At 35.5% G+C, this 16950-nt stretch overlaps 1 protein-coding gene across 1 annotated transcript in view; it reads left to right on the top strand.

The window, feature by feature from the left end:
* Positions 1–210: 210 nt before the first annotated feature.
* Positions 211–16950, top strand: part of TTK (TTK protein kinase) — a 63396-nt gene continuing 46656 nt past the window's right edge. Inside the window, exon 1 of the mRNA XM_079146520.1 lies at positions 211–422. The gene's annotated coding sequence lies outside the window, so the exon portion shown is untranslated. The remainder of the gene's footprint in view (positions 423–16950) is intronic.

The following is a 16950-nucleotide window of genomic DNA, read 5'->3' as shown; positions in this document are numbered from 1 at the left end:
GCGCCGGGTGCTGCACCACTCTGCTGCCTCGCGTCGCAGCAGCTCCAATCTCCTCCGCCGGCGTCACGTGGCCGCGCGCGGGGGCGGGGGGCTGGAGCGCCCCTCCTCCCGCCCGCGCTCCGGGAGTCAATTGCGCAGGGATGCTGCGGTCGGCGGGTGGCGAGTGTCAGGCTCGCGCAGGCGCGCGTGGTGCTGCTGCCTCGTCCCCCTCCCTTCTTCCTTTCCCATCAGAGCGAGACACCTGGGTCCCTCCTTTCTACCGCCCCCCACGAGTGTCCCCATCCTCCTCCCCCGCCTACCTCGGGGGTATCAGGCTCCTGCGGAGGAGTACGCCGCCTTTCCACTGGTGACCTCGCATCCGCCCCGGATGCGTCCTGGCAAACAGGACAGGAAAGAATGGGTGTTTTGTGAGCAAAGACGAGGTAGGCGAGGTACTTTGGTCCTCACCTGACGCTCACCTCGATTTCACTTGTGTTCTTTTTTCCTTCAATTTCGCCAGCACATGTGCGTCACCATGATAAGGGAAATGCACGAGCTTTCCCTCTAAATAAGTGAAGGGATATTTGTCCTTCATGCTACAGCGTTGGAAAATAGGCTTTTTGGTCTACTTATTTGCAGATGAGCAGTTGAATGAATGCTTGCGTGTGCTCGGTAGACTTTTAATGTACCTGAAATGATCAAAGTAATATGATCGTGCTAAATTAGGTCAGTAGTACTTCAGAGAAGAGGGAGAACTGAGAAGGGATTTAGGGTTAGGGAAGTCTTCTGGGACCCGATGGAATTGAGGTGACTCTTAGGAGAATGTTTAGGAGGCACAGGGCAATCTAGTCGACAGAGGAAAACAAATTAAAAAAAAAAAAATTGTTAAGAAAGTGGGAGTCAATAAAAGAGGCTGCTTCTGAAACGTAGTAAAAATACACTACATACAATTTATAATTTGATAGTAACTGACATAAAACATCTTTGAGAATCGTCCAACAAACAACTCAAATCCCTTCATATTTAAATGTGTCACTTACATTTTTTTAACCTTTTCTCCACTTGTTGATTTAGGATGTGTCAGTTTAAAGGCTACTGAGTCAACTGTGTGATTTCCTCATCCTTCTGACATTGTTAAAATAATGTGAATACTAGCTATTTATCACATTTATTTGATTTATTTCCCAGTTGACCCGGTTATATACTTTTCATCTTTATTTTATATTGAAAGCATACTAGAGGATAAGAATTCTTTTTGGTTGCCTGATGAGGCCCTAATCCTGTGCTGGATTAATAAATATTTATAATGACAAAATTATAACATACTTCTTTCAGAGCATAATACGGATTAAGTGGCAGGAACTTTAGGGAGAAAAGTTAATTAAAAATTATTTATTTATTTATTTATTTATTTATTTATTGGCCTCTCTGTCTTTGCTCCACCTCTGCGCAGCTGCCAGGGCCTCTTATTACTACCAATAACCTGCAGAACTTGTTTCTTTTTTTTTTTTCGTTTGGTGGGTTTTTTTTTTTTTTATTGTAAACAAATGGGATACATGTTGTTTCTGTTTGTACATGGAGTGAAAACAATCCATCTGCATAATCATACATTTACATAGGGTAATGGTTTGATTCATTGTTATTTTTTCCTTCCCCCCCACCCCTCCCACCCCTCTTTTCCCTCTATACAGTCCCTCCTTCCTCCATTCTTGCCCCCCTCCCATCCCCCATTATGTGTCATCGTCCGCTTATCAGCAAGATCATTCGTCCTTTGGTTTTTTGAGATTGGCTTATCTGACTTAGCATGATAATCTCCAATTTCATCCATTTGCCTGCAAATGCCATAATTTTATTATTCTTTATAGCTGAGTAATATTCATATATATATCCATTCATCAATTGAAGGACATCTAGGTTGGTTCCACAATCTGGCGATTGTGAATTGAGCAGCTATGAACATTGATGTGGCTGTATCTCTGTAGTATGCTGATTTTAAGTCCTTTGGGTATAGGCCAAGGAGTGAGATAACTGGGTCAAATGGTGGGTCCATTCCAAATATTCTAAGGAATCTCCACACTGCTTCCGAAGTGGCTGCACTAATTTTGCAGCCCCACCAGCAATGTATGAGTGTACCTTTTCCCCCATATCCTCTCCAACACCTATTGTTGCTTGTATTCTTGATAATCGCCATTCTAATTGGGGTGAGATGGAATCTTAGTGTAGTTTTGATTTGCATTTCTCTTATTACTAAAGATGGTGAACATTTTTTCATATGCTTGTTGATTGCTTGTAGATCTTCTTCTGTGAAGTGTCTGTTCATATCCTTAGCCCATTCGTTGATTGGGTTATTTGTATTCTTAAGGAAATTTTCTTGTTTGTTTCTTTCTTTTCTGCTTCAGTCCTGATATCCCATCCCGGCTGATCCTCTTTTGTGACTCCCGTCAGAATGTTGAATGGTCACTTGTTTATATTCTTTATATTCTTGGTGTAGAGTTTTTGAGTTCTTTATATATTCTGGAAATTAGTTCTTTATATATTCTGGAATAAATTATTCTGATTTATTTTATATATCTCAATCAACCATAGTCTTCTTTAAATACTTTATTCTTGAAATTCACCAAATCAAGGAAGGTGTAATATATTAGTTTGTCATATATATATAGTTTTCTGAATTGAAGTGATAATTTTTCAAGCCTTAACCTTAAATTACATGACTGATTCTAGTAGCTATAGAAGAATTCTGGTCAAGTCTCTCCATTTAGAGTAAAGATCAACTCATTTAATTGGATGACCTAACAAAGCACAGATTAGTTTGAACTTTGAGGGAAAAAAAAATTGATTGCTACTTCTGTATCATAGAATAGTGCATATTTTTAGGGAGAACAGATTCCTACCCTCATGGCCATTCACACAAACAAAACCTCATCATCTTTCCTTATTTAATACAATGTGTTGAATTGTTAAAATGGTTTCAAATATTTACTTGGCCTCTCTTGTACAGTAGGGACCAACTCAAGTTCCTTATTCACTAGAGGGCGCCAGTCACATACAACAAAATCATAGATGGAGGTATAGGGAATGGCAGTTCTATCGGTACCTCCTTGTGCACACTCTACCTGAAAGCATTGTTATTTATATTTATGAGCTGTCCAAACAAACACCTAGAACCAGAGCCATAGAATTTACCCACTCTGGGAGTTTTATCTGGCAATGAAGAACAAAATTTTGTCATTCGCAGGAAAATGGAGAGAACTGGAAACCACAATTTTGAGCAAAATAAATTTATGTTTGCCCTCTTATGTGGAAGCTAGAGGGGAAAAATGGGGGGAGGTCATGAAATTAGAATGGTGGCCAGTGTCATAGAAGGAGAATAAGAGGGGGAGGGAAGATAGAAAGGGGAAAGTTGTATTGAGGAGTAAAATTGATCAAATTGTGTTGTTTGTATATGTGCAGATATGCCACAATGAGACCACCCATTCTGTATAATTGAGGTGGCTCCAAAATAAAAAAAGGAAAAAGGAAAAAGAATATAGCAACTCTAGAGCCCTATTGTCTGGCATGAAGGCTGCAATCCAGTATTCAATTCCCAAGTGGTTTACAAATACTAATGATGGTCCAGAACCAACACCTGCTGCAATGGTTTGAATGTACCCCCTGCAAAGTTCATGTGTTGGAAACTTAATCACCAATACAACAAGGTTGGAAGGTGGGGTCTAATGAGAGTTGTTTAGGTCATGAAGCCTCTACCCTCGTGAATAGATTAATGACAATTATAAAAGAACATGAAACTGTGATACAATAAGAGGCAAGGGGAGATATTTGAAAACTTTGCTCTGACTTGAATATTTGTGTCCATACCAAAACCAGCACATGGCTCTTTCTTCCATTTTGGAGCCTGTGATTGCCTGCTAGGAACAGGAATTCTAAAAGGCAAATTTTTCTGGAAGGCTGTGGTACAAGTTCATTTTTACTGGTGATAAGCAAGGTCTCTAGAACCAAAGGAAGCCCACAACTCTTCTTAAAATTGAAGGTGTTTATTCCCAAGATGAAACTGAATTCTTATTTAAGATATGTGGTTATAGGGGTGGGGGGGAGGGAAAAAATAACAGAATGAATCAAACAACATTACTCTATGTAAATTTATGATTACACAAATGGTATGCCTTTATGCCATGTACAAACAGAGAAACAACATGTATCCCATTTGTTTACAATAAAAAAAAAAGAAATGTGGTTATATATACAAAGAATGACAGAGTGGCACAGTGACTCCTGGCAGCAAACCATACAAAACTAAGTAATCTGAAGAAAGGTAACTTGTGCCCATGAAAATAGTGGCATGATTTGTGCCAAATTCCAAAGCAACCTTTCTGCTAAGATCATTGGACAAAATCTGTGTGACGCTGCACACTCCAGGATTTAAATTAATGAAACATAAATAAAAGTGGATTTGTTCTCTTGGGTTTTTTTTTTTAACTGCACATGGATGTTTATAGCAGCTTTATTCATAGTCACCCAAAATTGGAAGCAATCAAGATGTCTTTCAATAGGTGAATGGATGACTATGTTGTTGCATATCATATAATGGAACATTATTCAGAAACTTAAAATTTGAATTGTTAAGCCATGAAAAGAGTTGGATGACACTTAAAAGCATAAATTCATATTTCTGGGTTGGGGCTGTGGCTCAGTGATAGAGCACTTGCCTAGCATGTGTGAGGCACTGGGTTCAATGCTCAGCACTACATAAAAACTAATAAAGTTATTGTGAATATCTACAACTAAAAATATTTTAAAATAAAATAAACTAATATTTCTAAGTGAAAGAAACTAATCTGAAAAAGCCACATACTGTATGGTTCTAATTATTTGACATTTCTGGAAAAGCAACACTATAAAGATAGTAAAAATATCTATGGCTGTCAGTTTCTCAAGGGGAAAGGAGAGGTTAAACATGTGAAGTAAAGAGGATTTTTTAGAATAGGGAAATGATTACATATGCTACTGTAATAGTGGATAAACGATACTTGTGCATTCTTCACAATGCATAAAATTTCACAGTGAAGAGTAAACACTGACATATGTAAATTTTTAAAAATTCCTTACGCTGGAGATCCCAAGATAGAACCCAGACTGTCAACAAAGAATTAACTGTATTTCAGAAATATGTAGAACCTCACCGAAGGGGGTCAAGGTAAAATTTGCTGACTTAAATGCATTTGAAAATGAGTGATCTAGGATTAAGGCATAAGGAACTATATATAGACAATGCACTGTAGTCCATAGGATTGTTTCCCACACTGGAAAGAATCGATAATGCTGATACTGCTATGTGTGTGCACTGACACTGAACATTAAGTAAGCAGATGGCAGATGGTGGAAGCCAGTTTCTTACTGTTGAAAGTATAAGTTCATAGGTAGGAAGAGAGGGGAGACTAACATGGCCCATGTGGCAATAGAGTTGGATATACCAGTATGAACTCATTTTTGGCTTAAATATAGATACTAATGGTTATGTATAGACGTGTTTATAAATATGTATGTGTTCACAAGTTAGTGTACTCATATTATTTCATTGCTCTATGAGATGAGAAGGCTTAGACTCAGTGGCACTCTTCTAGCAACAAGCACACTTAGCACACAGATTTGGGTTTATAACACCATTTTCCAATCAAAGTAACCAAAGATCCTTAAAAAAAAATGATTGGTTTTGAAACCTGGAGCTTCTTCTTACACTGGAAAGTAAGGAAGTGTTCAAGGAAGAAAATCCTTGTAGGGACATGGCAAAGGGACATGGGAGCCAACTGAAAGAGATCCCAGTGCCTAAGGCTGGAACATTTTTGAGTAACATGTTAGATAAATACTATTGTGTTGTAACCAAAGAATAGCTAGACAAAGAGACACACACCTATAATCCCAACAACATGGGAGGCTGAGCCCGGAGGATTGCAAGTTCAAGGCCAGCCTCAGCCATTTAAAAAGGCCCAAAACAATTTAGTGGGACCCTGTCTCAAAATTAAAAAATAAAAAGGGCTTGTATGTAGCTCAGTGGTAAAGCACCCCTGGGTTTAATTCTCAATACCAACAACAACAACAAAATGTGTGTGTGTGTGTGTGTGTGTGTGTGTGTGTGTGTATCACCAAAGTATAAAATAAGTAAGCATAAGCCTATACGAAAGTAAATAAGTAAATAATCGTTGAAGAAAAATCCCAAATATTTTATGTGTATATCTGCCTTTAAGGAGGAGAAGCATAACACTCAACGCATTAAGTGTGGGCCATACATAGTGATTTCTTTCCAAAATGCACATAATTGAAAAAGAGGAAAAAAGAATAACTTCACATGGATAAACCTCACAAACACTACCTCAGCCAGGTGATCAAGATCAACATCGATGGTGATAAGAAATGTTGATAATAAGTATCTTTGGTCTAATCCAATGAAAATGAGAGTCTACTTCTGTAGTCTTGCTATCCAAAACTCTAATCATGTGAAAACTATCAGACAAGTTCCAATTGAGGGAAATTCTACAAAATATTTAACTGGTATCCCTCAAAATTGTCAAGGTCTTCAAAAACAAGGAAAGAAGCCAAGAAGACCTTAAAAGATATGAAAACTAAAAGAATGTGGTATCCTGGGTGGGATGCTGGGACAGAAAAGAAACATTAGGTAAAAACTAAGGAAATCTGCATGAAGTATAGTCTTCACATTGATTCTGTCATTGTGACAAATGTACCATACTAATGGCAAAGATATTAATAAGGAAAACTGAATGTGGGATATGGGAATTCTGTATTATCTTTACCAATTCTATGTATATCTTAAACTGCTCTAAAATATGAAGATTTTAAAAATCATAAATAATAAATTTAAAGTGAAAAAATAATTATAAGCTTTGCAGTAATTTCAGTTTTAGAAGTTTATCCTGAAGAAATAGTACCTGATAGTAGTACCTACAGTTCGGTTTGTCTTAAACTAGGTTTGATAATAATACCTATAGTATTAGCATATTATGGTGCTTAAATGAGGTCATTCATAGAAAGTAGCATGAGTAATCAATAAATTTCAGTAGCTACTGTTCTTCTAATTATTCAAAAACTGACTAAATCAGGCACAATCCTCAAAGAACTGACAATGCAAAAAGGTGAGTATAATAAAGTATAGTAATCAATGATAAGCAGCTCTTTATTTAATGTGACCTTGCAAAATGAGTTAAGCCTGCTGCATCAGCCTCCAGCAAATGTAGCAATAATGATGATATTGATGATACCAACCTCAACAGCACTGATGACAAGATGAACACAGAAGCATGAAAGGTATGATGATGTGAAATAGAAGAACCTCCCAACTTTGGGGCTGTCCATGACTTACTAGAAAGGGTAATTGCTGAAGTGTATGTCATGAAAAAAAATCTCAACTTATGAATCGGTTCATTCAACAAAGATTTATTGAGTTTCTGTCTTGGACACTGTCTTAAAGATTTCCACAGTCTAGAGGGAAAGGTAAACATAACAATAATAATTTCAACACAGTGGAATAAGAGCAATGATTAGCTAAGAGCTCAGATATTAGTCCTCACAGTCTAGCTAGTGCAGGGAGGGAAGAACCATGGAGGTCTTCCCAAAGAGATGATTGCTGTGTACTAACCAAGGACAGATTGATATTTCACACATTGGACAGGTTAAGAGCAAACCTTGGAGATAAGAAATAGCACAATATGTGTACAGAATAAGAAGCAGCTGAATATTGGTCAAGTATTCAGTTCAAAACAGGGAGTTTCAGATGGAGGAATTCAAGGACAAAGGCCCTATGACAGCATGTTAAGGAGCTTGGAGTTTTCCTATATGCAATCAGTGTAAAGAGTTATAAACATGGGAGTAGTCAGATATTTTAGATAATTCTCTTGATTTGATGTTTGAAAGATGAATTTTAGGGGTCAAAACTCTTCACAAAGAAACCAGGAAACTTCTGCAGTCGTTCAAGAAAGAGATGATGAGTTTGGGAAGAGTGGCAGCAGATATTGAAAAGCAGAGACACATTTTAAAAGTATTTCAGAGGCAGAATTTGAAGAAGGAGGGAGAAGGAGGACTCAATGGGCAACTCAAACATGTATCCAAAATATCTGTTAATTATCCTCCTTATACATGCTGACAAATATTTAACTAGATCTGGGGATGGAAGGGATAGAAGTCCTTATCTGTAGCATTTGCCAACTTCCATGATGTAATACTACCTCCATGACTGATTAAGCTAGTGATCTTCCATCACTGAGTGCAGACAGAGTTGGAAGGAGATGTTCACAGATTAGTCCATGTGAACTAGTGAGAGTGAGTCTATTCCAGCACAGCACTGATACTCCCCCACCCAATGTATTGTTCAGTTCTACCAATTACACCTTCAATAAATGTAATGTCTCTGCACTTCTGTAACAAGAACCATCAACTCCTGCCTGGATGAGTCTCTCTGTGCTCAATCTTGGTTCCCTTCACCAGGGTAATCAGATCAAGCCAATGCCATAGTTACATGTTGCAAATGACTTCCCAACACTTTTAGGATAAAATACTTTCTATTACCAGCTGAACTATGCACACATTGGTTCTTTCCTGTTAATACCAACTCTCTCCCTAGGATATTCTTCAAATGCGTTGAGCTGTCCCTCCTTGGGGGTCTTTCATTCATCATCCCTTCTGCCTGGAATATTCTGCTCCAAGCTCTTCTGGTTTCAGCTTATGCATCTCCTCAGAAAAACCTATTAAGAGAAAACTCTGTCATCACTCAGTTTATTTCCTCCATAGTACTTATCATCAACTAAAATTATCTTACTGGAATGGAAATCTCCTTGTCTGTAGCTCTTCTGGGTCTCCTGTGCCTAGTATACAATCCAAGACTTCATCAAAGTAGCAACTACCATACTTAGATGATGGGTAGGTAGAAATATAACCAATTGAAGCAGAGAATGAAAAAAACAACAAATATTGAAAAGACAACTGAGTTTAGATCTGGAGAAGATTTCAGTTCCTTAGGAGTGTTCAGGTAAAGAGTTTCTCATTCGAACTTTGTATTTATATCAATTTTCATATGTTATATTATACTAACATTTTACCTCTCAGTAAGGAATATTTTAATTGAGAATATCATAATTTTTATGATAGCCAAATATAGTTTTGGCCAGGGAAGAAAAAGAGGAAGAGATGGAACTGATAAGCACTGTTATACTTAAGATCTGACTATTTAATTATATAATTGGAATTTTTTCATTTTTACACAATGAAATTAGTAAGTAAATATATTGAACTGAAAAATTGTATCCTTAATAATTTTGAAACCCTGCCTTACTAGCTACTTTGGAAAAAAAAAACCCTATTTTAATGATTATGGAAACTTTTGATTATATCCAGGAAACATTAAATTTATTCAAAAATTTAAAAACAAAATTTCAATGACATGATTTGCTATATTCTATATATGTTGCTATATATATTACTATAGTCAAGAAAATTAAAAGGAAGAAAATGATCTAAATGTTATGTAAGTTAATATAGATCTACTTGTGATGTTTTTCACTAGAAATACCTCAGTAGATATACTCTCTAAGGTCAGGTCTCTTTTCTACCTGAATATAAGTTCCCACAAACAACCTCTACCCCTTTCTCTCCACTCCAACATTTTCTGAAAATTAAACAAGAGTGATTTCTGTACCACATTGCTGTCTTTTTATTTTTACAAATAAAATCTTACTTATACAATTTTATTTTTTGTTTGCTACTAGTGACATCAGTCAATTTCACATCTGGGACTAATGGGTATTCTTTGGAAGAAAGAAATTTTTTTATAAATTGGAAAGTGTCATCCTGGCCAGGGAACATAGGATTAAATTTCAATCGTTTGACAATGAAATCATACCTAAATGATCATGAAATTTTCCTTAGTTATAAAACCAAATTAGAAAACAAAAGAAAAATTATGCCCTCATTTCTACTGAGAAGACTATCTAAGAAACTAAATCAGGTCTGTAAGAAATGAGATCACACTCACACATTTTTATTTCCAAGGGTGAATTCAATTCAGCAAGAATCTAATAAGGAAGATTTTGACCCAGAATAATTAAAAAGGTTTCCAAATAAGGGATGACATGTGAGTTAATGTTTGGCACAAAATTGTGTAATAATTGATCGTTTAGTAAATTTTGGTGGTGGGGTGCATGTATTTATTCCTTTTTATTAGAAAAAGTAAAAGTAAGCTCAAAGGAAAGTGTTGCATTTTGGATGTTAAGTGTACCTGCAGAGTTCATGTATTGAAGACTTGGTCCCCAGCTGATGGTGTTCTTGGGAGGTGGTAGAAATGGGGGCAGGTTGGGCCTTGTGGGAGGAAGTAGTCCACTGGAGTTGTGTTCTTGAAGGGTGTATTGGGACCCCAGCCCCTTCCTCTCTCTGCTCATGATTTGAGCAGCTTTGCTCCAGCATATACTTCACACCATGATATTCAGCTTTGCCAGAGACCCAAAGCAGTGGGACAAGCAACTATGGGCTGAATCCTCTGAAATTGTGAGCTAGGATAAATAGTTCCTCCTTTTAAGTTGATTTTCTTAGATGTTTTGCCACAGTGTCAGAAAGATGACTAATACAAAAAGCAACATATTTTGAGCATATTTTATTAGGTCCTAGTTAGTAGCCTGCTTATTTTACTCATAGGATTTTCCTTTATCAGTTTTTCTGCAAAATATCATAGATTTTAATGAAGAGCAACTGGGAAAGTACTATATTATAATGGAAAGTATCTTGGGCCAGGAATCAGGAGAGACCTCAGTCTATTTTTATCTCTGGTCCTAATGTATGTGGGCATGGGCAAGTCACTAGTCTCAATTGCCTTATCTGATAAATGAAGATAATGTATTCCCTATCTACTTCATGAGGTAGTTGTTTGGGTCAGATGAGATAATGGATATTCAAGGCATGGCCTTTTCAACCACTGACATAGTTCACTACCAAAAAATCTATAAGAGATATTACCTTTTCTCTTCTTTAATAATTCAATTAAATAATAATCTAATTTTTAAAAATTTACTTAGTACAAAAGGGAAATAACTGATAACTATTTCTTTTCATGGGGGAAAACAGTCATCTAGGTATTTTATAGTACATTCTCATTTTTAAAAAACTTCCCCCAATACCTAGATAATATAAAAGGATTGTACATATTTAGCCACTACAAATCTAACTTAGATAATTATGAATTGTCTATTATTTTTCTTGTTCTTAAAAAAAATTTGAGTTCTATTTTCTAATCTTTGATTATGTATTAGATTAACATTATTTTCCCTTGCATAGAGTTATCAAGGATATACTGGGAAAGGAGACTATAACTTTCCATTAGAAATTCAGTCAGTCCCCTGGCAAAAAATACTTCTTCTTCTTCTTCCTATATCATGTTTTATATTCAGATGTTTCAGAGCAGGCAAGGAAAATTTACAGTTCCTCCAGTTAGTAGTCCTTTTTTAATTTTTTATTTGTTCTTTTTGTTTATATATGACAGTAGAATGTATTTTGATATATCATACATAATGGAGTATATACTTCCCATTTTTGTGGTTGTATATGATGTTGAGTGACACTGGCTGTGTATTCTATAAGAACATAGGAAAGTTATATCTGATTCATTCTACTATCTTTCCTGTTCCCATTCTCCTCCTTCCCTTCATTCCCCTTTGTCTAATCCACTGAACTTCTATTCTTCCCTCCCCACAACCCCTGCTTATTGTGAGTTAGCATTCACATATCACATAGAATATTTAGCCTTTTGGTATTTTGGAATTAGCTTATTTCATTTAGCATGATAGTCTCTAGTTCCATCCATTAACTGACAAATGCCAAAATTTCATTCTTCTTTACAGCTGAGTAATATTCCATTGTGTATATGTACCACATTTTTTTATCCATTCATTTGTTGAGGAGCACCTGGGTTGGTTCCATAGCTTAGCTATTGTGAATTGAGCTGCTATAAACATTGATGTAGCTGCATCATTGTAGTATGCTGATTTTAAGTCTTTTGGGTACATACTGAGGAGCAGGATAACTGGGTCAAATGGTGGTTCCCTTCCAAGTTTTCTGAGGAATCTCCATACTGCTTTCCATAGTGGCTGCACCAATTTGCAATCCCACCAGCAATGTATGAGTGTACCTTTCCCCCCATATCCTTGGCAACATTTATCATTGCTTTTTTTCTTGATAAATGCCATTCTGACTGGAGTGAGGTGAAATCTCAGTGTAGTTTTAATTTGCATTTCTCTAATTGCTAGAGATGTTGAACTTTTTTATATATTTGTTGATCATTCATATTTTTCTTCTGTGAAGTGCCTGATCAGTTCCTTTGCCCATTTAGTGACAGGGTTATTTGGTTTTTTGGTGTTAAGTTTTTTGAGTTCTTTATATATCCTGGAGATTAACGTTCTATCTGAGGTATAGGTGGCAAAGATTTTCTCCCATTCTCCAGGCTCTATCTTCACGTTCTTGATCATTTCCTTTGCCGTGAGGAAGCTTTTTGAATCCATCCCATTTATTGAGTCTTCATTTTACTTCTTGCACTTTAGGAGTCTTATTGAGGAAGTAGGTTCCTAAGTCGACATGATGGAGAGTTGGGTCTTCTTTTTTCTTCTAGTAGGTGCAGGGTCTCTGGTCTAATGTCTAGGTCCTTGATTCACTTTGAGTTGAATTTTGTGCAGGGTGAAAGATAGGGGTCTAATTTCATTTTGCTATATAAGATTCCCAGTTTCCCCAGCACCATTTGTTGAAGAGGCTATCTTTTCTCCAATGTATGTTTTTGGCAACTTTGTCTAGTATGAGATAACTATATTTATGTGGGTTTGTCTCTGTGTCTTCTATTCTGGACCATTGGTCTTCATGTGTGTTTTGGTGCTAATACCATACCATTTTTGTTACTATAGCTCTGTAGTATAATTTAAGGTCTGGTATTATGATGCCTCTGGCTTCGATTTTCTTGCTAAGGATCACTTTGGCTATTCTGGGCCTCTTATTTTTCCAAATGAATTTCATGACTGCTTTTCTATTTCTATGAAGAATGTCATTGGAATTTTAATAGGACTTGCATTAAATGACAATGTATAGCACTTTTGGTAGCATGGACATTTTGACAATATTAATTCTGCTTATCCCAGAACACGGGAGATTATTCCATCTTCTAAGGTCTTCTTCAATTTCTTTCTTTAGTGGTCTGTAGTTTTCATTGTAGAGGCTTTCACCTCTTTTGTTAGAATGATTCCCAAATATTTTATTTTCTTTGAGGTTATTGTGAATGGTGTAGTTTTCTTTACTTCTCTTTCAGTTGATTTATCACTTATGTATAGGAATGCAATTGACCTATGGGTGGTAATTTTATATCCTGCTACTTTGCTGAATTCATTTATGAGTTCTAGAAGGTTTCTGGTGGAGTTTTTTGTATCCTCAAAATATAGAATTATGTCATCAGCAAATAAGGATAGTTTGAGTTCTTCTTTTCCTGTTCATATCCCTTTAATTTCTTTCTTCTATCTAATTGCTCTGGCTAGAGTCTCAAGGATTATATTGAACAGAAATGGTGAGAGGGCATCCTTGTCTTGAAACAGTTTTTAGGGGAAATACTTTCAATCTTTCTCCATTTAGAATGATGCTGGCTTTAGGTTTAGCATACATAGCATTTACGATGTTGAGGTATGTTCCTACTATCCCTAGTTTTGAGCATGAATGGATGTTGTGTTTTGTCAAATACTTTTTCTGCATCTATTGAGATAATCATGTGATTCTTCTCTTTACATCTATTGATGTGATGAATTACATTTATTGATTTTCCTATGTTGAATCAACCTTGCATTCCTGGAATGAACCACACTTGATCATGATACACTCTCTTTTTAATATGTTTTTGTATGTGATTTGCCAGTATTTTGCTAAGAATTTTTTTGCATCTATGTTCATCAGGGTTATTGGTCTGAAGTTTTCTTTCTTTGATGTGTTTTTGTCTGGTTTTGGTGTCAGGGTGATACTAGATTCATAAAATGATTTTGGAAAGATTCCCTCCTTTTCTATTTCATTGAATAATGGAGTATTTGTGTTAATTCTTCTTTGAAAGTCTGGTAGGAGGAGGCTGGGAATTCATCTGGTCCTGGGATTTTGTTTGTAGCCTTTTGATGGCATCTTCTATTTCATTGCTCAAAATTGATTTTAAATTTCCCATGTCCTCTGATTCAATTTGGGTAGGTCATATGTTTCTAGAAATTTGTCAATGTCTTCAAGATTTTCTATTTTATTAGAGTATAAATTTTCAAAGTAGTTTCTGAAGATCATCTGCGTTCCAGTAATGTTAGCTATGATATTTCCTTTTTCATCACAAATTTTAGTAATTTGTGTTTTCTCTTTCTTTCTCTTCATTAGTTTGGCTGTTTATCAATTTTATTTATTTATTCAAAGAACCACAACAAGCAGTCTTAAAAGGAAAGCCCAAGAGGTGCTGCACAATAATTTTCAGATCCCAGAAAATTTTGACATGAACAACACCTCCCCAAAAGGATCCTTGGTCTGCACCATCATTAAGGATGACAATGCAAGCAGGTATTCACATTTTGGGTTTAGCATAGACAGCATTTACAATGTTGAGGTATGTTCCTTCTATCCCTAATTTTTGAGCATGAATGGATACTAAAATTGCTAGGTAAGGAAGAAAAATAGGACTTAGAGGAGGATTGGTTCCTATGTAGTAGTTAAGAGTTGTTGAAGGGTAGGGATTGTATCCTATTTCTCTTTATATCTGTGGACCTAAGAACAGTGTTGCTCATGATAATGTTCAATATAGATGACAGATATTGAGTGAATGCTAGATGAATGGATAAGAAGATACAGTGGGTTTTATGTAGAATTAGAGGGATCTCTGAAATAATTTTTATCTTATATCTGGATATTTAAGTACTTCAGAAAAATTAGAAGATTAGTATGTGCATTTTAAGTCATCAATGTTCGTTAACTGTGCTGTTATATACTCATGGTCTTAGACCTAGCCTATCATTTATTTCATGCTTTGTATGTTGTTATTCCTCCTGAAGATGCACAGTCCAACCCATCTGTATTTAGCCTACCCCATCTTGATCTCTTCCTGTCCTGAGGGGATTCTAGAAAATCAGTCTAGACTTGGGGCTGCCCTTGGGCCTCCCTAATACTTAGGAAAGTGCAGCCCCTTTCTTAGGCCCTGATTTATAGAAACATACTGACAAATAAATTGCAAACACATTGGCAGTTGCGTTATTCATTTTCTGGTGCTCAGTGCTGCACCACAGTGTGGCCTTAAATTCTTAAATATACTCTTTCATGGCTAACTCCATTCAGGCCCCAAAGAAATACTTTTCCAAGCATCTTTCCCTGTGTCCTTTGAAACAAAAAGTGCCTGCATACATGAAGGCTTATGAATTGTGCCACTGCCAAAACTAGAGTTGGGTACTGCTTCAGAAGATTAGAGTGGCAGAAGTGTCTAGGTAAGAGAAAAGGCATACTAACATGGCTAGCTCTTCCTCCTACTGTCATTCCCAGTAGCGTGGGATGTTCATTTTCTTGTTTCTCTTTGTGTGTCAATTTATGGGTCTGAAGGTCCTCACCAATTAATTTGGTGTTTACAACAATTGCACATGGCAACTGAGGAATATGTGCCATATTAAATAATTCACATGCTGTCCAATATAGTAACCTTAGCCACATGTGGTGCTTGTGTATCTCAGTCCACCTGAAAGATGTGATAGTGTAAAATATACTATAGTGTAAAATACATCATGTATTTTTAAATTTTAAAGATAGCAGAAAAATTGTAAAAGACTTTATTGTTTTTATGTTGATTACATGTTTAAATAATATTTTAGTCATATTGGAATAAATAAAACCTTAAAATTAATGTTAACAATTTTTGAAAGCTTTACTTTTTCTAATATGACTATGCTTAACATAAAAATTAAAAGTTATATGTATGTGGCTTGCACTATATTTGTATTGAACAACACTGATTTAGATGTAAAATATGCTGATTTTTACATTGATAACTAATCAACATTCAATGCTAGAATTATGACTAATTTATTTTTATGAAAATACCTAAAGATTTAATTAAATTTTTAAAAAATTAATTTAAAAATTAAAAAATTAATTTAAAAGTTTATTTTGACTATAAGTTTTAATTTTGATTATAATTTTTCATATTCATTAGAGTTCGTATTTTGACTTTTAATTTTAATAGATCATTTTGAATATTTTAAAATAAAAGTCACTCAGGAAAAATGTACATAAAATTATTTTGATTTTATATTTTAACTATTGCTAAAAATGTGTTCAAATTTTGTGCTCTTTTATACAAATTGGAATTGATTTTTTAATTTGCTAGTTCGTTACTGCCAATAGAATAAAAATTATATGAAAATCTTAGAGTAACAAAATAAATGATCTTTTTCTCATGAAAGAGAATAAATTTATAGACTAAATCAATTTATAAACAACTTATAAAGTATGTATTTTCATGTTATTATTCATGCAAATATCATGGACTCATTAACAAAATCCTTAGAGTGTAAAATAATTAATGTCTTTTTATATTTCACCAAATATCAGTAACAAAACCACAGTTTTAAACATATATTTAATTTTGTTATTTTGGATGCACTATTGTTGCATTAAGAGAAGAGAACATATTTTATCTTACAGCTTGTTAGTCTGACATTTAAACATTTAAACAAATGGTATGTGGTTCTCTATTTGTAATCTCACCCTGGATCTCACAAATGTTAGCTACTGATCATAAAAGAGACCTAGGGTAACCAGAAAGTTCTAAGTTAAATAAGATATTCTTCATGGAGTTGCATCACATTTGAAGCTTCCATGGCTTCTGGGGATACTTCAGAGCTGACAATGTTTGTATAGCCTTTCAAGGTCTGTGCAAACCACAATAGA

Source organism: Sciurus vulgaris (assembly GCF_902686455.1).
Source record: "Sciurus vulgaris genome assembly, chromosome: 7".
Lineage (NCBI taxonomy): Eukaryota > Metazoa > Chordata > Mammalia > Rodentia > Sciuridae > Sciurus > Sciurus vulgaris.
The sequence above is the reverse complement of the archived record's forward strand: the minus strand, read 5'-3'. Positions and strand labels throughout refer to the sequence as shown.